General features: G+C 40.8%; 1 protein-coding gene across 4 annotated transcripts in view; it reads right to left on the bottom strand.

Annotated features, from left to right (window-relative positions):
* Positions 1–26,460, bottom strand: part of il1rapl2 (interleukin 1 receptor accessory protein-like 2) — a 486,207-nt gene extending 459,747 nt beyond the window's left edge. Inside the window, exon 1 of one of the 4 annotated variants that reach the window (XM_026186343.2) lies at positions 24,268–26,460. The gene's annotated coding sequence lies outside the window, so the exon portion shown is untranslated. The remainder of the gene's footprint in view (positions 1–24,267) is intronic. The other 3 variants (XM_026186354.2, XM_026186326.2, XM_026186335.2) reach the window with 3 other exon arrangements.
* Positions 26,461–26,956: the final 496 nt, after the last annotated feature.

Below are 26,956 nucleotides of genomic sequence, written 5' to 3'. Positions count from 1 at the left end.
GCTATGCACTCAGGTGATGAGTGATCTTCCTCCCGTACGTACTACGCCAGCAGCCCCTTTTGAGTACACTACTTTGGACTTGTTTGGTCCATATTTTGTCAGAGACTCAGTAAGACGACGAGTGAAGAAGAAAGTTTGGGGCGTGGTTTTTAGCTGTATGGCCTCAAGAGCAGTTCATGCAGACATAGTTGAAGATCTGTCAACTGAGGGCTTCCTGAAGGCATACCAGCGGTTTACTGCCCTGAGGGGTCACCCCAAGAAACTCTGGTCTGACCAGGGGACCAATTTCGTGGGAGCTAAACCTGCGCTGAAGGAGCTCTATGATTTCCTTGCGGGTATCGACAAAGACGAGATCCAAAGAAAGGCAGCCGTAGTTGGGTCTGACTGGATGTGGGAGTTTAGTCCAGCGGACTCCCCACACCGGAATGGAGCAGCAGAGGCAGCTGTTCGCGTGTTGAAAAGGGCGTTGAGTAACGTTGGTGAGGAGGGAAACTTGACTGCTCTGGAATTCCAAACCCTCCTCTATTTGGCGGCCAACCTCACCAATGAGAGGCCTATCGGGGCCAGAGCTCAAATTCAGGAAGAAATTGTAGATGTGTTGACACCAAACTCTTTGTTGTTGGGTCGGGCAGGGCCCAGGGGCGACAACATGGGTTTTGAGTTCCCTGCCTACCCATTCAGTCGTCTACGTGCAGTCCAGGTGGAAGTGGACAAGTTTTGGAGACGCTGGAGTCAGTTGGCCGGGCCGCACCTGTTTGTTCGGCAAAAATGGCATGCCCCGGCGAGAAATGTTTCTGTTGGGGACCTTGTCTGGGTGGCAGATCAGAACGCACTTAGGGGTCGTTTCAAGCTGGGCCGCGTGGAGGAGGCAGATCCGGATCACCTAGGTGTTGTTCGAGATGTCAAAGTAAGGATTTGTTGTAGTCGTCCCATCAACTGGTCTCAGGCAAGGAAGGACAGGGAACCATGTCATTCCACCATTCTCCACAGGGACGTAAGGAGGTTGGTGGTGTTACTGCCAGTAGAGGAGCAAGAGGAACGTGGTTCATCCCCCTGAGTACCCAGGAGATACTTGCAGATTGGGGACTCTTGGGTGTGGGGACCAGGCCCAACCTGTTTAAAACACTGTTATAAGACTTTTTGTTTTCTATATTAGTGTTTATTGCTACTGGTTATTGTGGCCTACTTAGTCTGGCACGTAGCCCAAGTGGGAGGTGTGTGGTTTTTTCCCATATTACTAACATGCCAATTTGTTTGTTGTGATTTATTATCAGCCAGACTCATATTTGCTTTAAATGACAAATTTATTTAAGACGTAGTGATTTATCTAAGTCTGGGATGGTATGTGTTAACGGCCGCTCATAGATCCTACCTGCCGGATCTTCTTTTCATTGATATCGCTGTTATGACTGATGAAGCCGAGCTGGTGAGTTTCTGTGTTAACCAAGTAACGTGTTAAAGCTATAAATATGACTATTACTAAACTGTACTGTCATTAATAGTGTTGCTTTGTTAATGTTGTATGGTTGTTTTATTTTGTGTCTTTCAGTTGATTACCTGGAATCTGTAAAGGCACGGTTACTGTACTGGTGTTAGTTTATGGTTGTGGAATAAACTTATAAAAGGCAGCAATCAGATGTCCGAGCCTGAGTACGACACAGTTTCATCAGTTAAAACACACCCTTACGGTGGGAGTTTGCTAAATTAAAGGTAGTTAACTTAGTAAAAACCGTACATTGTCCCTTAAACTCTTCTTTCATTTAACAATATGCTTTTCAGCACAATTCAAAGAGAACAAACATACATTGTTCCAAGAACACAGACATGTGTAATGAAAGGAATGTTATGATAATATTATTTATTTTTATCATCATTGCAGTGAGGGTGTCAGATACTATATAAGGGCATGTGGGTTGTCATCAATGACTTATTACCTGTTAATATTCTCTTTTTCCAGTTTCTGACCCTCAGTAATCTATTTTTATCCACTGATCAAATTTTCATTTGTCAAATTGTCATTTAAAATTATGAGTACACTGAGTTTAATATTGAATGAATGACAATGAATGACCCTAGCTCGAGGTTTAAATGGTCACAGTATTTGTAGGTTTAGTAAATTACCGCATCATTCCAGTTTTGTACAAAGTGTATAAATGTCAGTTGCCACTTGGTATCCAGAAGCTGTGGAATAATAAAACAAATTGAGAGGAAATTATATTTTTCAGAAATTAATCAAATTACATTTAAAATGTGAAGCACATCGAACCTGTTTAAAAATAGTCTAGAACTAAAATGATTATTCAATAATTATGATTTTAGTAGCTTTAGTATTAAGATGTTTTAGACACAAAGACTTCTAATCTAATCTAATATAGTTTGATTTGACATGAATGGTTTATCTTTTCTTTTTTCCCCTGTGAGTGGCCAGCACGTCATTGAGTGGGTGGGAGGTGCATTGTGCTTAACTAAGGCAACGTCCGCCTCTCAAACACCACCTTTAGAGAGACCAGCTTCATCCCCACAGTGTCGCTGGTCTTGCAGATCAGTTCATGGAGGCTGTTGCATCCACAACCTGCTGCCCCAGGATGCAACAGCACAGAGGACGGCACTGGCCACAACAGACAGAAAATCCTGAACATTGTCCAACAGACGTCAAAAGACCTCAGCCGCCTCAGGAAATAAAGACGACTCTTCCTTTAGAGTGCATTGGTCTTTTTAACTCTAACTTATTGTTAAGGCAGGGTCCGAGTTAGTCATAGTCCTTCAGTATGTCCACGTTGACCCACTGGATTGAAACAGGGGTCACAGGTTTCCTGGTCCTCCTGAAGTCCAAAATCATTCCCTTGTCACGTTGAGCTGCAGATGATTCTGCTCGCACCACGTGACCAAAGCCTGATACTGTCTCATCACCCACATGGATGCATCCAACCACCACAGAGTCGTCATAAAACTTTCGATTCTGTATAGATCATTTTAGCCTCCTAAGACCCGAACTCTTCCACAGCATGCATTTTTAATTTCTCTTTGACATTTGGGCATATTGGGGCCCGATTAATATAAAAACAAAGAATTACCAGATTTTTTTTTTTTTACCTTATTTTTGTTTTTAAGAAAAATAAGAGCCACATATGAGGATATTCGTTTAAAATTTTGATAGAACAGTAGCAGCATAATGTCCTCGTAAGTGGATATCAGGCCCTTGTAGAGCAGAATTGAGTATTTTGGTCTAAATAACCCAAAATGTGATGTCCACATATGGGGACGCCAGGTCCTAGGAGGTTAAAGAGCTCATTGAATTTAAGAGTAGTGCTGACTTGTTGTGACTACTGTTTAAATTTGTGCATTTCATGCTATTACTGTACAGAGTCAAAGACTTTTGGAACTGCAACAAGTTAGCTACAAAGTGGCCGACCACATAAAGCTACAAAGTGATGTCAGTGAGAGCTGACATCACTTTGTAATACCCTGCTGTGTATTTGTGACTCACTAAGGCCACGTCCACACGTCCACGAGTATTTTTGAAAACGGAGATTTTCCGTTTTCGTTTTAAAAAATAATCCCGTCCACACGTAAAGGCAGAAATGAAGGAAAACGCTGTTGAAGGAAATGAAGGAAAACGCTGTCATGTCTTCACAATGTTGTGCTGTGGACATTTATGTGCTTTTTTGTGCAGAGGAGTTTTTTTTGTTTCCTGTTCTCATGCTGTCCTACCATGGAAGCATAGCATGAGTAGGGGTCTCTTTTTTTCCTCTTGTACTTTCCCCATTGTAGTGTACATTTCAATGTTTTTTCTCTGATTCTACCAATCTCCGACCTGTAACCCCATGTAATATTTGTGCTATAGGTGTAAGATCGGGGGGGGGGGGGGTCCCATTTCACTGCAGGGCAACCTGCATGTGACGAATAAAGCTTTGATTGATTGATTGATTGATTGATTGATTGATTGATTGATTGATTGAAATGCAAAAACTGTTTTCAAAAATATCCACCCTGGCCGGAGTTTTTAAAAATCTCGGTTTTTAGTGACCAAAAACGCCGTTTACGTGTGGATGAAAGGTGCAAACGCATAGAAAAATTTGCGTTTTCAAAAATACCCGGGTACGTGTGAACGTAGCCTAAGTAAGCCTTGCGTAGAGCACTGACCAGGCTATGACTGAGCTGTTTTTAAGCACTGTGCTAGATTGCTAATGATGCGTGAATGGCTCTACCTTGCTAATGAGCAAACTTCTGTCTTTATCACTGGAACACGCTGAACCGGGGAGACACATCACCCCCATGTCTGACATCCCAACTTTAGAGGAACACGGCATCAGTCGAGACTCACAAGAGCTCATTTAGATCTGATCAGCTCTATCAGTGAACCTGCGGCACTCCAGTCATCACCTGTCAGCTGCTGCTAAATGTTGCTGAAAATGAACAGTGGTCAGTTTTCTGTGTGAGTGCATCTTAACCTGCAGCACAAAAAAAAAAAGAAAGAAAGAAAGAAAGAGAAAAGACTGTGAGGTTTTCTTCCATGATGCTGTTGATGATGGTGGTGCTACCTTTTAATGATGTGATGACACCTTTACAATGAGATGAAGGGTTGATTTTTGTTTTTTGAGCTAACCTGACATCACAGAGGGATTATTTATCATTTGGGAGACAATCTCCTGACGCCTCTCACACAGTGTCCTGTACTACAACCAACCAAGACCCAGTTTCATATGAAAAGCAGGGTTTTTTTTAATATCTAACTGACACCTCTGCTTGTTGACCACATTATGACGACATTATGTATCACAAATGTCATTCTACACTCGAGATCTGACAAATATTTCTTACTTTTTACTCTTCAGCTGTAAAAGGTTGATTCAGTATAGTCGTCACCCTTCTGGGCAGACAGGTGGACGCAACGCAGGAGTATTGGTGTATCTGATAATTGATAACATAGCTGTATCTACTAAAGGTTTTGACTCTGACTGACTTTGATCTTAAGATCAGAGTTCATACAATACCTGCATCTACTAGGAGGCTGAGGGGTACCACTGGCTGTTGCCAATTGAAGTTACGATATCCAGACACTAATTTGACTGGTTGTGGGTAAAGTGGGTTTTTAAAAAAAGGTACTGTACAAAAAACAAAAAGAGAGGCTTGACAACAGGAGAGAGATTTGTTTAGTATCTAAATAAAACCTGTAACAAATGCACACAATGGCAGAGACCCAGTCAAGACAATAACTGGAGCAGGAAAGATGACAAGAAAAATATAAAAAGCTAAGGAAGGACCTAATCTTCAAAATAAAACAGGAAGTGACCTGAAAGTGATATGAAAAACAAATCCAGATGAAACAGTGGAGACTGAGGAAACACAGGAGGTAAAAAATAACAGAAGTCAAGAATCAACACAAAACTATAACAATACTAAATCAATTCATTTTAAGCAATAAAACATTGATATGTTGATGAACACTGCCCATGACAATCTAACACAAACAAAATGGGTCCTATGATTAAAAGACATTTCAGTGTTTGCAGAGTTGCTGGAGATACACTTACATGATACAAGAAAGTTCAGCTTTTACTTGGAGATGATTTTACTCAAGCAAATTCATATAACGTCTTTGATTCTAACAGACATTTTCAAAGTTTATTCTTTTTTTCTTTTTTAAGGATGACTTTATAGAGACGTCATCGGATGCTTTAGAAGCCAGTGAGTGGTGCTTCCACTGAGGTCATCATGCTGCAAAATAACATGGACTGTTCTGACTGCAATCCACTTTAAGAATATCCAACAGGACACGTTTAACTTTTTGACAAGACTAAGCACTGTGCAACAGTGTAAAACCCATTAAGTAATCCATTTCTAAAGTTCGCCCCTCTTCAGAAGGGAACGGTGCCAACTCATTTTGTGCTGCAGACTCAGTGAAATAAAGAGAGACAGAAGAAAATAGAACAACTGTTGCATTTCACAAGGCCAAATCCCTGAGCATGAGCAGACTAGATGAGCTTCAGGACACAACTTGACATTATGTTTTATTTCAATAACAATGCCTCTGCAAAGTCGACTGCCTTGGCAATATCTCCCAGTGGAAAACACACACACATACACGGTAAAACAAACAACACGATGGGTCTTTTTGCTTTTATGCATAGTTAATCAACAGGAATTAATTCCCCAACCGTAAATCATAAAACCCCTAGCATGAATTTAACATAAGCACGTAACCTTACAAAGATTTAATACACACGCAGTTAATTTCCTCTGATATTCCCACTACATGCCATTTAAAACCTGCTCTATTGACACTACAATGCTCCACTGGGACTGCTAGGAAATAATCTAAAGGCAAGATTTGCACACACACACACACACACACACACACACACACACACACACACACACACACACACACACACACACACACACACACACACACACACACACACACACACACATACCTAGCAGTGCTTATCATGCAGACAAAACCTCTCTCGATCATATGTACGCTCTTTCCCGTTTCCCGCAGGGACAAACACACACACACACACGCACACACAGGGAAATACAGTGTAGTGTAATATTAGTGTCGTATACACACACGTGCGTGTGTGTGTATGCACAGTTGCAGGGGCAAAGGAACCTATTTAAATGCTAAGTAAGCGGTCTCTCCCTTTTGGGGCGATGCGATTATACAGCCGATCTCATAAGCAATGCTTCACAACTGGATTTGCACATGTAGAACTTAATTACAAACGGCCTCGCTTCTTTCTGTGTGTTGTATTCACGGGAGTGTATCTACTGAGAAAGGTGGGATTGAAGCTATTACCTCGCACTGCTGTGCATGTGTTTGTAAAGCCAATCTATCTGCAGTTTAGCCAAGATGAATGTTTACATAAACAGGTTTGGGCTCAGTTGCCAGTTTCTCCTTCTTAAGTCTCTCGCTCTTTCTCCTTGTCATCACTTCCAGGATGCTTTTGTTTCAGTGTGTGTCAATCACACACACTCATAGGTATCTTGCTTCCTAGATGAGTTTGAGTGAGCAGGAAAAATAAAGTAAATGAATCTCCGATAGTGTAGAAGTGGTGTATTTAAACTCCTCAACTCCCTTTAATAGCCTGTGGGAAAAAAGCCCTTACAGATCCTGGCAGCACTGTATTGTTTGCTGAGGGCAGACGGGTGAATAGTCTGTGTGAGGGGTGTAAGGCCTCTCTGATAATGCTGGTGGCTCTGCTCAAGCAGAATTTCTGACAAAAAAAGTCCTGAAAGAGTGGGAAAAATGGCCTGTATTTATATAGCGCTTTTACTAGTCGCTAAGGACCCCAAACCGCTTTACATATCCAGTTATCCACCCATTCACACACTGGTGATGGCAGCTACATTGTAGCCACAGCCACCCTGGGGCGCACTGACAGAGGCGAGGCTGCCGGACACTGGCGCCACCGGGCCCTCTGACCACCACCAGTAGGCAACGGGTGAAGTGTCTTGCCGAAGGACACAACGACCGAGACTGTCCGAGCCGGGGCTCGAACCGGCAACCTTCCAATTCTAAGGCGAACTCCCAACTCTTGAGCCACGATCGCCATGTGTTGCATTGATTTTTCTGCTATGCCCAGCTCTCTCTTTAGTTAAAGTTTATTGCACACTTAGTTTGATTATATGGATGACTGAAGAAAAAAAAACATGCATGTGCTGTTATTTGTAAAACTTTGCTGTGTTTCCTCACAACAATTAACCAAGTCAGGTTCCTGAATCATTGTTTAAACACCCAGGTGAGAGATTACTGAAAACATATTTCTTTGTCCAAATACTTATGTTAAGTTTTACATGACTGCTTTAGTTCTACTAGAACAATGTTGCTCCATTGTTTGGGTTAAGGTCGGTACATCCTCTTTATTTATTCCACTTGACTTAGTTAACTTCATATCAAAATTCATTTAGAATTTACCGGCTTAATTTTAAAAACTAATTCATGTTTTATAATTATGTTTTTTGATAATAATTTAGAGGTGGCATCACATGGCGATCGTGGCTCAAGAGTTGGGAGTTCGCCTTGTAATCGGAAGGTTGCCCGTTCGAGCCCCGGCTTGGGCAGTCTTGGTCGTTGTGTCCTTGGGCAAGACACTTCACCCGTTGCCTACTGGTGGTGGTCAGAGGGCTCGGTGGCGCCAGTGTTCGGCAGCCTTGCCTCTGTCAGTGCGCCCCAGGGTGGCTGTGGCTACAATGTAGCTGCCATCACCAGTGTGTGGATGACTGGATATGTAAAGCGCTTTGGGGTCCTTAGGGACTAGTAAAGCGCTATATAAATACAGGCCAGGCCATTTTTCAACCAGATTCTGAACATTAATTTGGTTAGTCTGGCCTTCAACACAGTATTCATTGTTTATTTATTGTTTCTTATTATTTTTATTGTTATCCAACATAATCACTTTCAGAAAACGTCCCTCTTTTTATACAGATAGCATAAAAAGTTCTACTTTTCTTCCTAGTTTCTGATGGCATCATATTAATACATTTCAACATTTTGTCCTCTGTGTCAGCACACAGGAATTTCGGTATAATGCAGCCAACTACACCACCCACAACATGACCTCATTAATAAAGATCTTCTCACAATACTGAGAACTTTTAGAATTATTAGTCAAATTTATGGCAGCGTATTTCTGCATTAGTGTGCTACAACCTACACTTGCTTATCTTTTGCAGGGATGCTGGTGACTACAGGCTGTCCTACTGCATACTGCTCGCAGGGCTATACCACCTACATCGTTTACTAACCAAATCTTCTTGTCTGCACTGTGGGAGGAAAGTGGAGCTTTTACCCATGTAAACCTTACATAAAGGCCATGTGTGACATGCTCCTTTCTGTGAGTCGACTGTGGTTCTTAATGGATGAAGTTATCAGACCAAGAAATTCAGTCAGTTTCCTGCCTGCTGGAAACCAAAATGTTGACTGTATTAGCTTTAAAAGACTGTTTGTTTTAAAAGCCCTTTAATCGCATTTTGCATGGTACGAGGCGTACATTCAATTCTATAATCTGATCTGAGAAATGTTAACCCAAAAAATCCGAATCTACCAAAAAACAAAACGAAAAAGACAAAGAGCAGCTCTTGGCATAAAAAGAGACAATTTGAACTGTATAGCTTCATTCAGACCGTCTGACTCACCAGAGCTCATGCCAGTGTGGACCCACTGGCCAAGGAGGAGGTGCAGCTTAGCATTATAATGTTCCAGCTGCAGTCAACACAGTGTGGCCAAGCAGCTTTTTTCAAATCGTATCTCCCTCCAGACTGCCAGTTGCAGCTGCTTCTACCTAAACTTAAATTCAGAGATCCATATTTTTTGAAGTTGTCTAAAACCATAACACTCATAAATCCTTCTGATAGTCTGCAATCTAGCCAAGTGAAACTAGAAATGTGTTGCGTCTCCCTCCTTCTCTCCATTAATAAAGCCATGGCTGCTATGAAGAGAGGCTGACGGAGATAAATGGAGGGTGAGAAGAAGGAAAGTGCGAGGGAGGGAAAGAAAAGAGAGCTCAAGAGCAGGACACTTGGGGATGGAAGAAGCATCCATTGTTTGTTATTTTTGCTGGTGCACATACTCCGTTTCTATTTTCTGGTAAGCTGAGAGGAATGAAAACCAAGAGTCCCAGAGGACAGCAAGGTTAACCTGTCGTTTTAAAGTCTGCATGCACTCGTACACATTTATACTCAGGCTAGTACTCTACTGAACATCTTGTGAATCGTTGTGAGGATAAAATATGTAGGAATTTTAAAGATTTTCTATATATTTACAGTAGCTAATATGTAAATAAGCTGTCTAAACTAAATAAAAAATCTAATAAAACGCTGAGAACCTGCATCCAAATGCAATGATAAAGTTAAATGTGGGTCTTGATTTCTGAATAAGTAAATGTACCAACGCTGGCACTTAGCAGGCTGTGACTGTGTTGTGCCTGTTAGCTTCAATTGCTCCACTGTTGATTTGAAGCTTTTCAAACTGGCTGTGACATCTATAATCCCTGTTGATTTAAATTTAGTTGTAGCTCTCTTTGATCACAGCCAGGCCTTGACACTTTCGTTTGAAACTGCTAAGAAGTATATATTTAACCTTGTCTAAGGTTCACATGCTAACTTAGCCCGGTTCAATCCAGGTGATCATCATTATCAGCACATGAAAACCGCTGTTGGTGCAGGATGAGAAGACTGCTGAAGTTGTGCAGCCCATCATGCTTAAAGCAACCAGTTCAGCTGCTGAAAGATAAGAACACCAGAGGCCCGTCTTCATTTGGGATTTTTGAATGTACAGTGGTTTCTTTAGAAAACATGATTCATGTCAGATTCTAAAACGGGGTTGGCTTTGTATTCCAACCAGTGAAACCTGGGCGTAAAAACTCGGATAACTTACTGTCCTTCACTCACGAGGAAGCAGAGCCCACATCTGTGGTGCTGCACATTTTAGCCCATTTTACAACATTTTACATAAAATTATAGAAAAGCTCACAGTGAGAAAATCCACTTTCAAATAAATTTGGTTTGAGACACTTTCACAATTCAATCACCTCCACTCTCCCACTACATGACAGCATTAGTCACTGGGAAGAGTTCATCCCAAGGCTGTATTACTTCAGCACACTTTTAAAAAGCCCTCAAGTTAGTCCAGAAAACACAGGACTGTGCAGCCAGCATCTGCAGTGATTTATTCTGATGCTAGAAGCACAGATGGATGTCTTTTCTAGGGCAGTAAAACATTATATATAAATGATATTTCAAAGTTAGTTTGGTAAAAAAGAAAAAAAAAGAAAAAAAGAAACCACTTTGATTCTTTTGCGTCCTTCCTGATACAAAGGAATCTAACCAGAGACATTTTGCTTGATGGGCAAATATGTAAATGACTGCACAACGAGCCACTGTAACAAATTACAAGGCAACATTGATTTGCTACATTGTAAGCTATTTTGTAACTTTTCAATATTTTACTTTTTTTTTTTTTTTAACATTTTTTCATATTATTTTTGGCTAAGTTATTTTTAACTGTCTGTGTTTGCTGTACATGTTCAGCAAGCACTGTATTTATTTCTATTTTTTACATTATCACAAAACTATGTGATTTTACTTATAGAAGCAGTAGTAGTAGGGGAATGATAAGGTTAAGGCTAAGAATTTGGGAAAGGATGAGATCTTCTTTAAATTCTTAAAATAACACATTTTCCTATATTTCATCTCACAGAGCCGTATGCAGTAGTAGCTATATCAACAAGTTGGAGCTCTCTTATGCCCGGACACCTTTGACTGCACCATTCACTTACAGCTGCATTAAGCTTAACACACCAGTTGAACAATTACACTTTCTGCATAAAAGCTCAGGCACCAATGAATTCTGCAAATTGTTGGAACATGAATGACAGCAGTGTCAAACATCTGAAGCACAGGTAAAATATGTAAAGTACAGTAATTGACTGGAGACCAAGAAAAGCTCTGCAGTGTGCTCAAACAGATGCCATGAGCCTAATAACAGCCTTTAAAATTGCGTGTGCAACAAAGTAGAATCAGCAGATAAACATGTCGAATCAGTTCTGCACGACGCTGATCTTTGCCATATTATGGCTGCTGCTTTAGCAGGCTGGAGTTGCACTGTTGCTGCTGTGTACACTATTCCTCTATTTGATCAGAATCCATAGGGATTGGCCTGTCAGACCATGTTAAGTCAACTAAGGGGAGGCTACACACACTAGTAGATGTGCTGAAGGCTGAACTGGAGAGTCACAGTGAGAAGAAGGAGGAGGAGGAGGAGTGAGGGTCTAGAGGATAAGGCAAATTAAATAACACATAAAGGGATGAAAGGGCTATGAAATAGTTCCATTTCCTATCCTTTATATTTTTAATATTATTTCACTTACATATGCAGCATTTACAACCCCTATACAGCATTCAGATTCAGCTGAACTCAGAGATTTTGCACGTACCAGGGTGCAGGCAAGTGAATGGTAGAAATACTGACTGAGGGGGAGAAGATGATGCTGACAGCAAAGATAAAATAGAGCAGAGGTAGGAGGGTGAGAAAAGCAGCAGTGAACACTTGTAGAATTGTGTCAACATAACCTCCAGTCTTCAAAGTGATCTTCGTAAAAGTGATGTGTTTTCCTTTAAAATAAGTTCATCTGTTTATTATGGCAGTCAGCTCACTCAAATACAGTTATACAGAAAGCTGTCACTAATTTTAACAAATGTGCAGGCATTTAAATGTACAAAAAAGGATTGGGTTAGGTCATCTTATTGCACAATAAAATCAATTATAAAATCAATTATAAAATCAATGCAGATCATTGACCTTAAAAACTACCAAATTAGCCAAACGCATTTAATTCACAAGATAAATTTACCAGTGCCGAATGTCCTTGTTTTTTAACACCTTTTCAATCTTCAGCTCTCTGTATAATGCTCCTGTGAATGCTGTGATGGTGGCGTGCATTGCACCAACCATTCGTTATTGAGTGGAGCTCACTTTTACTATGGTTCTGGTAAGATTGTCATATTTGATCAACACCTCAGTGATATTTACCTTCCTTACGAAGTAAGTGAATTGACCCATAATTATCTGAGAGGCAGCCTTGATAAGGGCTGTTTGAATCTAATTGAATTTAAATGCAAATTACCTCCTATAGCATACAGTATACAATAGATCATGCTTGGTGAAAGGAGGTAATGCTATAAATCAGAGCAGTGCACCATATTACTGGCCATGAAATTAAATGATCATCATAAGATAACTTGTGCACATCATCATAAATGATAAATTACAGAGTAAAATCACCACTATATGTCAGTAGATTGTAGACTGTGGTCAACTAAATTCTGTTTACCCCTCCCGATTCAGTCCTGGCTATGGTGGCTCCTGTAGGACAAACAGCTCTGGCTGCCGTTCCCCTGTAGTGACTGTAGGCTCCCAGTCTGCTGTTTAACTTGGGTGTCCATACACTGTGTGCACAATTATTTGTGCACACAGTGTAATCCTCAAAAATACTAATCAAGTTGTATTTTTGAGGATTATTTTTATTATTGAACAACTCCAGTGCTCTCGGTCAATCCAAAATGTTAATGAACCTAAACCTGAATGTTTAGGAAAGTAAAAGTGAGGTTTTGTCTTTCTTAAGAGAATATATATATGAGCACAATTATTAGGCAACTATTAATGTGCAGAAGTTTTATGCAACAAACTGAAAAAACAAACATTTTCCCATCTCACTAGTTTATTTTCATCTGTGAAAATGAGAATAATAAAAATACTCATAATGTACATATTAACATTTCTGACATCAGTGACCAATATAGCAAACCCTTCTTTTCAATAACATTTTGCCTGAGGAAGAGAGTATATATAGAGTGTTCATCTCCTTAGGCCACACCCTCATTCATCAGGCAAATACACATCACCTGATATGCTTAAATCCAATAAGCACTCAAGTTTATACAGCTTGAAGTTGGAAAATATGCATAAAAATGATGATATGGCCAAAATACTCTTTTGCCTAATAATTGTGCATACTGGGCGTCCACTTCTATTTACTCTCTAGGAGTAGGAGGAGTTTACAGGAGGCTGTAAAACTTTGGCGCTGATAGCTGCTGTTAGCTGTCATTAATAAAATCATCTTTGAAATTTATCTAACACTGTGGGACACACAGCAAAAACAGCTCTCATGATGTGAGAATGTAATTTAACAGGGGATTTTTAGAACTTTCAAGCCTAACATTAGCTTGTAACCAGCTGTTGTTGCTGTTTAACTGATGTGTTGTCAGTTAAGTGCGACATAGTTGTAAATAAATAGGCATGTTTATGCACGTTTTCATGTGTTAGAGCCCTGACTTCATTTCAGGAGATGAGGTTTGAGGAGGATGGTGTGGAAATGAGAGCAGTGGTGGAGAAGGACAAAGACCTAATGAAAATGTACATGTAGAAATATCAGATAATCATACACAGTTTGAAAGAGCTATTTGTGATCTATAACTAAAAGTAACTTATGAGGTGTACTATGTACTCTAGCAACATACATAAAACGTGACTGGGTAGAATGCCGATGTCCATCCTGGCCACTGTCTTCAGGAGTAATCTTGCGCCCACTCTGGATTAATTAGGTTTATGACAATGTGCCTGTTTGTTGGAAAACGATATTACGCACTATCATCATCATCATGAGTGCTGAAAGCCTTCACCCTTTAAAACCAAGCATATCATATTCAATACATGACTTTTAGAGACTTCTACATCATCAGTGTGATTTTTAGTCTCCCTGAAAAATCTAAATAAATTCTAAATCACACATGTTTAAGAATAAAAAAATTGTCAGAAGGTTCAATAAAAACTATTTTTTTAAACTCTTTGAATTTTTTGGCAATTTTTTCATGGTTCAGGCTTTAAAAAAGAAAATATCTGGCTCCCATCAAAATGTTGGGAGAAAATATAACTAAACAGGTGGGTGAGCAATAATTTCACTAACAGTTTTTATTCTTTCATTAAATACTTCTGACATGGTTATCCACTTCTCCAGGGCAAATTATCTAAGTGCGGTTAGATTCCGTTGTGATTGTCGTTTCCTAACTCCTAATGAATTCTCCTTTAGTTCTTTCACTGACATTTGCTATAAGGTCAAGACTGTGTTTAAGAAGGATGTTGTGTTTTTGACTATTCAGCCAAAACCTGTGGCTTTATTTGTAGGGAGGGGCGTCTACAACCCAGACCGGCTAGCACTGAGGTTCAGCAGATTTACCTCTGGATGCTTTACCACTACAAGCCCACCAACATCATCACCATCATTCAGCGAACACACAGCAAACAAACATCGAATTAATTATTATTACAGATTAGGGTTTTGTGTAATCAGCTCTGTTTAACCCCAATGGATCTCTTTTCATTTACACAGAAGAGAAACATTAGAAATTCATGAAGTGAACACACACACTTTCTATTTCTACAGAAACCCTATTTAACCATATCCCTATTTCTTGGAGACAGGGAATGATGTAACGTGACTAAAAACAATCATTTGTGTCCCAGTTCTTTAGAGTAAATGCCTTTAAGCCATACATGGAGTTTCTTGGAATTCCCTACATTTATTTCATGATTTCTAAAGCACTTGCTGCTTGCTTGGGATTCGTACATTTAAGGCTTAACTATAAACTCGTCAACACGTACACACACAAAAAAATGGAAAACTTACACGGTACTCATTGTGACAACTAAATCTCCTTTATACTGATCATTTACAGTTAAAGTCTATTGCTTGTTTAGACAGAGGGGTTTAAATGCAGGATGTCGTTTATCTTCTACCAGAACAAATGTAACGTGAAACAGCCCAGCAGCAAAATAAAATACTCTGCTGTTGCTCTGGTGCCAAGGTGTCTTCAACTTTTTTTCTCCACTTAGGACAAAGAAGAAAAATGCAGTCTCACTCTGGGATCCAGTCTCATTAAAGCATAATGCCTCTTTTATCAAGTGACTCCGTGCCAGAAAGAGGCCGTTGACCAAAATGTCTTCCACAAAGAGAGTTAATAACTGTGTGTACTTTCTGGAAACACTCAACTTTCTACACCAGCAAATGGTATTTCTGCTTTCTAACCCTGATGGACAGAACGTACGTTGCCCCACAAATATCTATGTCAGTCTTTCTGCTGAGGTTAGTTAGTGAAAGTCAGCACTCTCACTTCAACAGCACTTTGAGGTCATCACGTAGAGCACACCAACATTCAACTGGATCATCTTGATTTAAACCTTCACGTCAGCAGGCCCCCACCCTGTCGATGATGAGTAAGACTCTGAGTCACCGAATCTTTATCAACTGTGGGGCGCCAGTCTGAGCTGAGGCTGACCTCCAGAGACATGTGAAATGACCTGCCGGCAACATAATAGTTTCATAACAATGTGCTTTACTATTATTCATAGTAGCAGAAGTGGATGTAGTGCTAGAGGTGGCCGCTTTGAGAGCTTAGTCTGAATGTTTTGCAGTTTGTCCCTATGGGCAGAGGTTGACTCCTCTCTGAAAGCCGGAATGAGGAGAAGTTCAATTTAACCTCACCCAAACCCTCCTCGCGTGGCACATGGGAAGTGACCCATCATGCATCATGCTGGCATCTGTGATTCTGTGCGCATGATATCTTAAAGTTACACCACGGGTGGAGAAATGATCTGATTAGATTTTGGAGGACCTCGCTGTATAAATTTACAAATTAATGAGGAAACACATAAAGTAGGTTTAAATTGATATTGCACATTTATTATTTAAAGACAAATGTGAAAAAAATATGTCTAATGAACTAAAAGGCCTGATGAGCAGCAAATTGTTACATCTTAAATACAGCAGGAGTGTAGAGTAGTTTGCCAGCGCTTGCCTGGATCCACACTTGAAATCTACCCACTCCAATAATTTCTCTGAAACAGTGTGTTCGAACGTAAAAAAATGGTCTAATAAACACAGTGGGAAGACTAACAATTAGCCATTAGCACCATGAGTAGGATTAAAACAGCTGTCAAGCTGTTGTCGATTGCTATCAAGCTGTGCGCTGAAACAGGGATATTTCAAATGACCAGTGCTTGCTGGTTTCTGGCCTGCCCAAGGCTATGACCATGTTGTTCTGGGATAGTACTTTGGCATGGTATGAAAGTACTTCAGAGTCAGATGGATATGCTGGCTATTAGATATTTGTCTGATACAGGAAGAGTTTTTTACTTCTTTAAAACATTTGCTGAAATGTTCAGAATTAAACTCAACTTTGCTTAAAAAACTTGTTAAAGCAAATGTCTAATCAGCCAATCACATGGCAGCAACCCAATGCATGTAGTCATGTTAACATGGTCAAAGTGGCCTGCTGAAGCTCAACCCGAGCATTACGTTTGGGAAGAAAGAAAAAATAGGCAAATTTGAATGTGGCTGGTTGCTCCACAACCATTTCTAGGGTTTACAGAGAAAAACAGAGAATATCCAGAGAGCAGCAGTTCTCTGAGTTGATGTCAGAGGTTAGATAAGAATGGCCAGACTGTTTTGATCTAAAAGTAACTCAAATAACTACTAAGTAACCAGTCGAGGTATGCATTGTTAAACCTGGAGGCAGATGAGCTACAGCAGCAGAAGTAGGTAAAAACATTTGTAGGGGATACATAGATATATAGAGAAAGGATGGGTTATGTAAAATGCTCCTGCCTGGGGGTAAAAACTTTGAGGTGGCTAGTCTTAGCTCTGATGCTCTGTAGGTGTTTTCCTAAGAAAAGAAATGAGAACAGACCATGTGCTATGTAGCTGGAGTCCTCTTTAATACTTTAATACTTAGCGCCTTCCATCTCTGGTGGTGGGTGTAATAATCCTGAAGCTGTGACGTTCCTGTTTCTGAAGCAGATTTTACTGATAACTCGGTTTGCAGAAATGCATCATCATTCCTGCTGTAAGGATGGGCTCTGTGGTAGCTCATTAGAAACTGGGTTTACATAGGTTACATGCAAATAGACTTTAGAGTAGGGGACTATGGCAGAAACTCGGTGGTGCTATGTAAGTTGGTTTTTACTTGTGCAGTCTGAGATGAGATGTTTCTCCTACGTCTCACTGAAGAGCTGGTCCAAGCACTAAAGATTGCTGGCTAGCAAACTAGGCTAGCATAAATACACACCCACAGTTTGAACTTTTGAAGAACTATTCTAGTCTATCAGTTTTATTTAGCTGTTTGATTTGTATGATGTTTGCCACGGAAAAGGCAAAACCAGAGCAAACTAGCAACAGCAAAATTACAGCAGTGTCTCTCTCTTCTACTCGCTCATCACTGTAGAGTTGGCTAACATGCTAGGCCAGAGTAAAGACACAGAAACATTTTACATTTTTAAAGCTTTATATTTAGACATATGAGAGTAGCATTGATCTCCTTGTCTAACATTTCTGCAAATAGAATATTACTCAAATCTGTAAACCCTTCATTTCGGTTACCCTGAAATTTTTAATCACTCTTTTTATAAAGCAGAAAAATGTAACTCATATGTTGAAATGTTCTTTTAGGCTACATTCACACTGCAGGCGAAAGCGCATCTTTTCTGACCCTATGCGACCCATATCCGATCATGGTATGACAGTGTGAACAGCACAAATCCGATATTTTCAAATCCGATCTGGGTCACTTTCGTATGTGGTACTGAATCTGATACATATCTGATGTTTTAGAAAGCGACTGCTGTTTGAATGGTCATGTCGCATTAAATCCGTCTTTTATGTCACTGACACAAGACAGACGCCAATTATCAGCGCTGGAGAAGACATCACGAAAGCTTCCTGGACATCCAGTGAAACTGTTGGGAAGACAACGTTGGAGAAACGTGAACATTTTATTTGTACTGTATAATCTACAGATTCTGACAAATCTGCAACTATCCTTTGAAACACCGCTCCTCTCTAAAACAGCAATAAGGATCATTATTAGGCCAAATGTAAATAACAAAATAACTTTATAACTTAAAGCAAAATTGGGAAATGTAAAGTCCGAAACAAGTCTTTATATTAAGGCCTTCAGTCAAACAATACTGTTTGCTCTGAGTCTAAACAGAGCACGTTGTGTGTGACGTCGTCTTTTGTGCATGCGGCCGCTTGGAGCGTTTACACTAGAGCGCGTTTGCTGTCACATTTTATTTGTAGTGTGAACGAGCAGACAAAAAAATTGGATTTGATCAAAAAAATCGGAATTGAGCATTAACACCTGAAGAGTGAACGTAGCCTAAGTCTGATCATTCAGGCAGTGGAGCTGACCACTGCAGATTAAACACCCTGAGTTTTCTTGTAATACAATCCAAAAGCATTTTTATTTAGACAAGATGGCTGTCTCTGAAAAAACATTACAAAAACTAAGAAAAGGTGAGCTATTTTTAAGTAGAACTGTAATACACAGAATATGCAAGTATACACATGCTACATGGGAGTTTCCACTTCTTTTATCGCAAAAAAGTGTTCTAATGTTTTTCATATATTCAATAAAGAATTAACCACGAGTCTGATGTATAACTGCTTCTTGCCACTGAACGAGTTCTTTCATATGACACAAAATAGGCTCCTTGATCATTTTATCTTGCATGAGATTAAATTATGCCGGATTTTCACTGAAGAATAAGGATTCCCACATTGTATGACAATACTTTGATCAAAGCTGCTCTTTGAAATGTTGCAATACACAAGTCATAATAATATCGCACATGCCATGCGGCATACGACTGATCAGAGGGTTCGATGTAAAACACAAGAGACAAATCCAGAACGGAGAAGAGCAGAGCTCCAAATAAATCAAGCTCCGTGAAGCGGGTAAAGAGAAAGAAGAGTTAAACAAATAATTCGATTTTAGATGAACCCTTTAAGTCTTTGACTGATTTTTAATTTCCCCCTGAAGAGGTTGAGCATCCTAAATTCACAACTTTAAGGTCAAAAGTGAACATTCGTAGGTGTAGCTGCGTTCCCACGAAAGGTGAGATCTAAACAACGAGTTTGCAACTTGATTAATCAACCTGATAACAAGTGTTTTTCAGAAGTTTCTAAACCTTCTTACCTCCAAGAAGCTTCTATACTATGCTATATGCTACAATGCTATACCTGTTCAAGTCACAGCCTTTTCAGTTAGTTGCATATTAGTAACTGATATAGCCTGGTTCTTGTACTGGGACCTTTCTGGATTAGAAGAGTTTGTCATTGCGTACATGTTACACATGAATAAACATCAACTTTTAATTGCTGAAATCTAAATTTCATTCTTCACACTGGAAACGTCGTCCGCAGCAGTAGGTCCAGCTCACCCACCCCAGCCAAGGCCCTGGCTCACACTCATTCTCATTTAAACACCATTCAGCTAGCGCTCCCTAATCCCACACTAGTTCTGAATACAGAAAAGAGTGGGTTCATGGTATCCTGCATATGTGCCTGTGCCTTTCCTGCAATTAAAGCTGACCAGCACACACAATGTCTTAGAAGTATATATGCAGCAGACTTTCATTTAACATTTATATTGTAAACTTAAGCTAGGCTTTGTGTAGAGAATGACTGAGTTATATGAAGGTTGCCCTGCATTGTGCACAAAACCCCCACAGTTCTCTATATGAACAGGCTTTACAGTCAAGAAGAACTCTAACAGTATTCATATATAAAACGTCTCTGCTTAAGCTTCTAAAGCATTGCATCTCCCATTTAAATCTTGAAAATGAAATTCAAGATCCAGTAAAACCCTAACTTTACATATTTCATATGTACATACAAAGCTTGCTAGAAGTGGCTTGATGTAGTCTACACATACAAATGGTAAGGACTCCAAACTGTCCTAAAATGTTTTGTTTCTTGTTCTCGAGTCTCCCTCATAAAGGAGAATTTTACTTATTTGAAACTGCCTGATTAAGATGTAATAAATCCAGCATATACAATATGCTGTATACCAAGCTTGCCTGTACAAATAAAAGGCATTTCTATATAGTGGCTTTCCAAGTTATCTTTAAATGTTGTGTAATTGCAGAGGTAACACTTGTGAGCGGCTTCAAACTGCTCGGCTCACACCCAAGGCTGGGTTCACATGTAGGTTCAGGCAGCACAAGACCTTTGCTTAAGGTTGGGGAAAGATCACGTTTTCCAGTTTTAAATCAGACAATAAATGTTTCCACGTCCCCGGGTTAATGCTTAAACACAGACATAAAAACAGGCATGGAATCATCAGGTGTGTACAAATATTAAAATAAAGTGGATATTCTAGTATAAAAAATGTCTTAACCTTCAACGCATGTTGTGAGTTTTCATTTTTGCACTGTAGTGCTCCCACAGCAATAGCTTGAGGTGACTTTTGTTTGTGTTAGAGAATCTAATTCTTCACAGTGGGACAACAGGCCCAAAGCGATGGTAAGTAACACAGGCGAGTCTGTCTTTGTCTTAAAGGAAATCCTTCCTCACTGCTGTTTAGGAAAGTGCCTGGAAAGAAGTTGTGAAGTTTGAAATCAACATCTTTTCCAACTTAAATCTGAGAAGATAATGCATAAATGTATAGCATAGAATAGTGTCCTCAACATCATCCCCTGTATATCTGTCTCACACTCGCTCTCATTCATCCCGCTGTCGTTCCAGCCAATCTTCCTCCTCCCATATATTTCCAGCATCTCTTCGTACCTCATCATCCCCTCCACAATTTATGACTCTCTCTCTCTCTTCTCTTCTTGCTTCATGTCTTTAAATCTGTTCTCTCTTCTTATTTCACTTTATCTCCTCTTCCCTCCTTGTACGAGTCTCCTTCCTCCTCAGCTCTTTTGCAAATCATTTTGTCCCTTATGGCAAAATTTCTCTTTTTTTGTAAGTGCAGAGCTATTATAGCTCAATGTTGACATTAAAAGTCTTTTTTCAGTTTGTACAGTATATTGCATCGTTTTAACAAGGATTCAATATATAACAGGTGCTCAACTGAATTAGCTTTGCCTCGAAACAATTATAATGGAAGAAACAGCAGCAATTCCCTCTGCGCTATACTCCTCCTCTCCCCTTCTTCCTCATCACCCCTCTTTTCTGCTCCTCTTCCAACTTTCCGTGGTTCCGCCTGCTGTTGATCTTTAGTTTCATCCTTTTTTTCTCTTTTCTGTGTCTAAGTTTTCTCTCATTGCTGTCTCCAGAATCTGAGGGCAGCTAAACGCACTGACTGAAGCATCGCAGAAAAGTGCACTTTTCAGGTATCTTGATCATTTTTACGCATGTACATAGAAGTGTGCGGTTCAACATTTACATATTTCAAATGTATCCAGCATTGTTTGGTGTCAAACTTGGTAAAGTTGCAGTTTAATTGGACTCAACAGGTTCAAATAAATCAATTTCTGACTTATATTTTCTCCAGTATCTCGAGTTTGCAGTTATGGTGAGATGAAAACAAAGCAGAAAGTTTCTCTAATCGGGCTGTGACCTGCTGATGAGGATAAGGATACATGATGCTTTTGAAAATTCTCCCAAGTCTTTCTAATCCATATAGCCCACGGTCGTTCGGCTTTACAGCTGTGAAGCTGTTGCCAAATGTGGGAATGTTTTATTCAGACGGAAAATTTACATGTGATGAAAATCTTTATAAATACCTTCCAGCTTTGGGCATGTCTACACACTTCCAACTTTTTAAGGGTATTTTCTACGACAGGCCAACTAGACTGAGCACAGTCAGGCGTTGAGTGAGATGGAAAATATGGGACTTTTTATTATGTTTTCACCTTTCTCTGATGGAAACATAATACTCCAATCAGCATTTATTCTGCTACCATTGGATGGATCTATTAAGGCCAAGTTACGTCCACTTTATGCAAGATGGTTTGGAATACCACTTAATGTGTCAGAGGCTCCACACCAACACACAAACAGAGTGAAGGTGTGCAGGGACAGGTTAGTTGTTGTTGCAGCTGGAACAGTTTGAGGGTTACACGGCTCAAATAATCTAAAATATCACAAGAGAAAAGTCTCAATAACATTACTAACATTAATAATCACGAGGGCCATTTACTGCGTAATGAGTTCTTTTACTTTGACAGCTTCGCTTGCAGGACTGTTCTGACACATCGCTGTAATGGATCTGAACATTCTCACCACTGCTCTTCTGTTGCCCCGATGTTTCTCCAGTACCTTCAATCTCCCATCTCTGCGCCCCTGCTGTAAATTACTCCCACCCCCTTCTCCATCTTTGTAATAGATGGCTGATGCTGGTCAGTGTGACAGAGTCGTCCTGCCGCCGGTTCATCTACCTGCTGATCAGATCTATATGACATCAGCTTCACACAATAAATCAGCGCGCACACCCCTGCAGTTTCTGGTGGGTGCACGGCCTCCGTCCATTCTGACGATTGATGCGCACCTTATTGCTAAACGCCCAATATAATTAAACTCCCAACATCCCACCCCGTGTGTGCGCGCACGTGTGTGCGTGTGTGTGTGTGTGTGTGTGTGTGTGTGTGTGTGTGTGTGTGTGTGTGTGTGTGTGTGTATCCTGCTGGTGCATTGCAATGCACTCACATGCACAATTTGAATACACGTCTGTTCTTCCTTTTTCCTCTCACACAAAGTGTTAAAACTATAAACTCACACTTTCTGCCACTGCCTCTGGCACTACACATCTTTTTTACATACACTTACACACGCACACGCACACAGTCTCTCTCTGTTCATCCTCACAGAGAGAGAGAGAGAGGGAATGGGGAGTGAGAGAGCACCTGCTTGTTTGTAAAGCACTCAGACAAACGGTCATCTGTGTTTGGGAAGACTTGAACAAATGGGAAAATTATACAGTGGAACCTAAACGACACTCTTTCACCCAAAGATGCATCGTCCCACGCAGCCGAGGAGACATTTTGGAGCATATCCAGTATTTTTTTGTTTGTTTGTTTTAATGCCTGTATTTGTTAAGAGCATATGATGAGTATACCTGAGCAGAAGGTAAATAAACTAGGACTTCAGAAATAAGTACTGGAGCTGCTAAAGAAGTGAAATAACCAGAGAGACACAATAAGATGCAAAACTTAAAGATCATAAGACATAAAAAATGACCCCAAAGGGACCAGAGCGAGACAAACTGCCAGGTCACGCAAACATACAAAGAAAAGGACACAAATGACAAGCGCGTGTGCAACAAGACTGAGGTGGGAAGGAATAGCAAAGAAGGAGACAAGCGACGCAGAATAACGACCGCAAAGAGACCGCTGAGTCCTCTGCAACCTTAGAGACACGGATGTGAGTTCAGAATGAACAATATTTCCTGCTTGGATGCCGACTCTTTATATCGCACTACAACTCTGGCTGAGAGTCCCTGAGCTTCCCTGGAGGAAATGCGATTCACCCGCGATGTCCAGCTTTTAGCACACTCGTGTTATTTTATCCGCCCACGTGTACGCTGATGCATGAATAGCAGGCAGCCTGTTGGCCTTGCAGTGAGTTTAAAAACCAAAACTGTCCAATCAAAGTGTCAAAGCCTGAATTTGTATCCAATCAAAACGATTGTAACTAACGAATGGACGCACGTCCTAAATAAACGACACCCGTGTTCTCTCCCCCTTTCCTCGCGCGTAAAAATGCTCTTCTTCACCTGAGTCTCTCACCTCTGACAAACACACACACACGCGAGGATCAGGCGCACTCCCTGCTCTCTCGCTCTTTCTCTCTCTGTGACTCGCGCCCTCGCTATCTCGTATACTCGGCCAGCGCGCACACACACTCAGCACGAGAAGTAAACTCATCACCCGCACTCATTACGCGCACATAGGCGTTAAATCGGAGCGTGACATCCTCTTACCTGGTGTTTCAGAGGAACTAATCCTGAATCCAAGCAGATAACGGAATCTTGACCAGACACAAAGGTTAAAAAAAATAATCCCAGCACTGGCTCTCTTTTCTTTCCTCCTCTCCAAAGTGACGGGACGATATAAGCGTAAATAAACAGCCGAAGAAGGTTGTTTTCTTCTCTCCTCTGCCCCCCAAAAATGAGATGTAGACCCTCAGACAGCCTCTCTGGCTATAAAAGGAATAAAATCCCTTTTCCTCTTCTCTCCTTCTTTCTCCGAGATGTTGGTAGGATAAAGTCTCCTCCAATTAACCGCAGTTAGGCATCTCCCCCGCTCTCCCTCTCTCTTTCTCTCTAGCTTTCCTTTCCTTTCCTCCGCCCTCCGTGTATCCCGCTCCTTTCTTCCAGGACAGGATGGAAGACAAAGAAAAAGCAGGTACAGACCTCTGTGTTCAGTCTTTTCTCTGACTCTGTCCGGGCAATGGTGTGGAAGAGTCGCTCTACTTTGCGCAGCCAAAAATAACTTCCAATCTCCAAACTGGAATCCCGAGAAGCGCTGGCACTCAAATAATCTCTATTAAATTCTTACAATATTCATACTGTGGCGCTGTAGTAGAAATGACGCCTTTATGTTCGTCCTTGTTGCACTTTGTGGAGGTTTTTCTCTGTCCCTATAATATCTCTACAGGGGATTTAACGCGCCAGCAGCAGTCAATGTGTGCCCACAGAAATGTTGAGGTACTTAATATTTTATGATTTATGATCTCTCTAAAAGTCATGTATAATTCCTTTATATAAGGTTCATTCCAAGTTTCACTGCTTGCAAGACAGCTGAAGGGAATGACAGGAAATGTGTCCTTAATGACCAAGTAATAATCTGCAGGTTCCAGCTTTGTGGGTTGATATCGTCAGTGTATCGATTCATCAATAAGTAGATCCAGAGGGGCTGCTGGAGAGGCATGAGAATCAAGCTGCAGTGCACCGTTCACCTTTCTCCTCACACCCACTCCAACAGCTCAAAGTTTGTCCGTTAAAAATCTCCAGAAGTCAGTCAGCCAATCTATCAGCTCATAAAAACAATGAGTCCATACTCAATCAGCGGTCGATTACTTACAGCGCAGTAATTCAGGAACAGGCTTCCGCTTTCCCCTAATTTTCCCCAAAAGACCTTTTTGGAAATAATAGCTTGCGCGTGTTCTCCATTTCTCTCTGCTGTCTCCTCTTTGCTCTCCCCCTTTTCTTACTTTTCTTCCTCTCCAGGAATGTGTCCCTTACAGGTCAGAGTGTTAAACCAACCTTTTTTCTTTCCTGGACACAATCCCGGAATGTGCTTTGCTGCCAAAATCACAAAAAAAGTCTACTTGAAATGACTTTTGGAAATCCTTCTCGTAGCGCTGGGAGAAAAGGGAGAGGAGGGGAGAGCGTGAAGCCTTCAGCCGCTTCTTCTGGGTCGTCCACCAACCCGATGAAGAGGAATGAGGAGATGGGGAGGAGGAACAGGGGGAGCAGTATCTCCTCCCTTTTTTAAGCTACAGAACGATGAAGGGACCAGAAGAAGAGGAGACTGGAAGGAGGAAAGTGTCTGCTCCTCTGATTAAACCACAAAGGAGGAACACCACTTTTGATTCGGTGGCTGAAACAGCGCCTCTTTTCCCCCTCTCTTCCAGAAATACTTACCCTGCTCATCCGTTTCCCTCAGATACTTTACTACCTGCCCACAGAAAGACAGATAAGAGACATGAAATCTGCCATTTCTCGCGGAGGCTTTTATCCAAAGTGCCTTAAGAGAGTCCACAAGAGAGCGCAGAGAAGCCAGAGAGAGAGAGAGAGAGAGAGAGAGAGAGCGCTTTGGGCAAAGAAAAAAAGAAAAAAAAGAAAAAAGAAATTAAAGGAATATCATTTTTCTTGTTTCTGTGTTTTTGTGTGTGCTGATGTTTAAACCCGTGCCCATGTCAGCTGGTTTACTGTCGTGGGTAACACGGAGGGTTTGTGTTGTTGAGATGAGACATTGATAGAAATGACTGGGACAGACTGCACCGGGCTGCTCTCGCTCCCCACGCGAACAGCGCTGTTCCTTCAGCACTACACAGACACACAAACACACAACCACAGCCAGAGTGGCGAACAGAAAGAAACGAGGTGAAGGTGCACAGATACGATTTTCTTACATTAAACTGGACTTTTTATGTAGTTAGTTAGTTTTTGTTTTATTTTTCCCTCTTAGTGTTTGTGAGTTGGTGTGTTCATATCATCTTACCTGCATTTTAACGCTACAGATCTTTATTTTTAGAGGGAAAAACACAAAGGGGTAAAAAGAGAAAGTTTTAGAAGAAAAAATATATAAGGGAGGCTCGTAACAGAGGGAGTGCGTGCGAAGGAGACAGCGAGGATAGCCAAGTGTTGCTGCTGGGGTTTTGTTGCGTCAGGAGGGTGAACAGTGCCACATTGTTGCCCCCTTTTGGCCACTGAGGGAAATTATCTGAGGGGGCGAAATGGGAAAAAACATTTAATGGTGAAGGAAGGATGCTTAGTAGAATTATCAGGAATTAGATATTTGTTTCTTTTTTAAACAGGGTCTATAGGCTTTAATTTGAGGAGGGGAAACACTGTTGTTACACTTCTATTTTAAAATACGGGGGGGTAGTGTTTTTCTTATCTGTAATGCTTTTCCAGAGAGTGCAGCACGAGTTCAATTATGAGA

The sequence above is a fragment of the Astatotilapia calliptera genome, chromosome 2 (genome assembly GCF_964374335.1).
Source record: "Astatotilapia calliptera chromosome 2, fAstCal68.1, whole genome shotgun sequence".
NCBI lineage: Eukaryota > Metazoa > Chordata > Actinopteri > Cichliformes > Cichlidae > Astatotilapia > Astatotilapia calliptera.
This window is presented reverse-complemented; position numbering and strand designations above follow the sequence as displayed.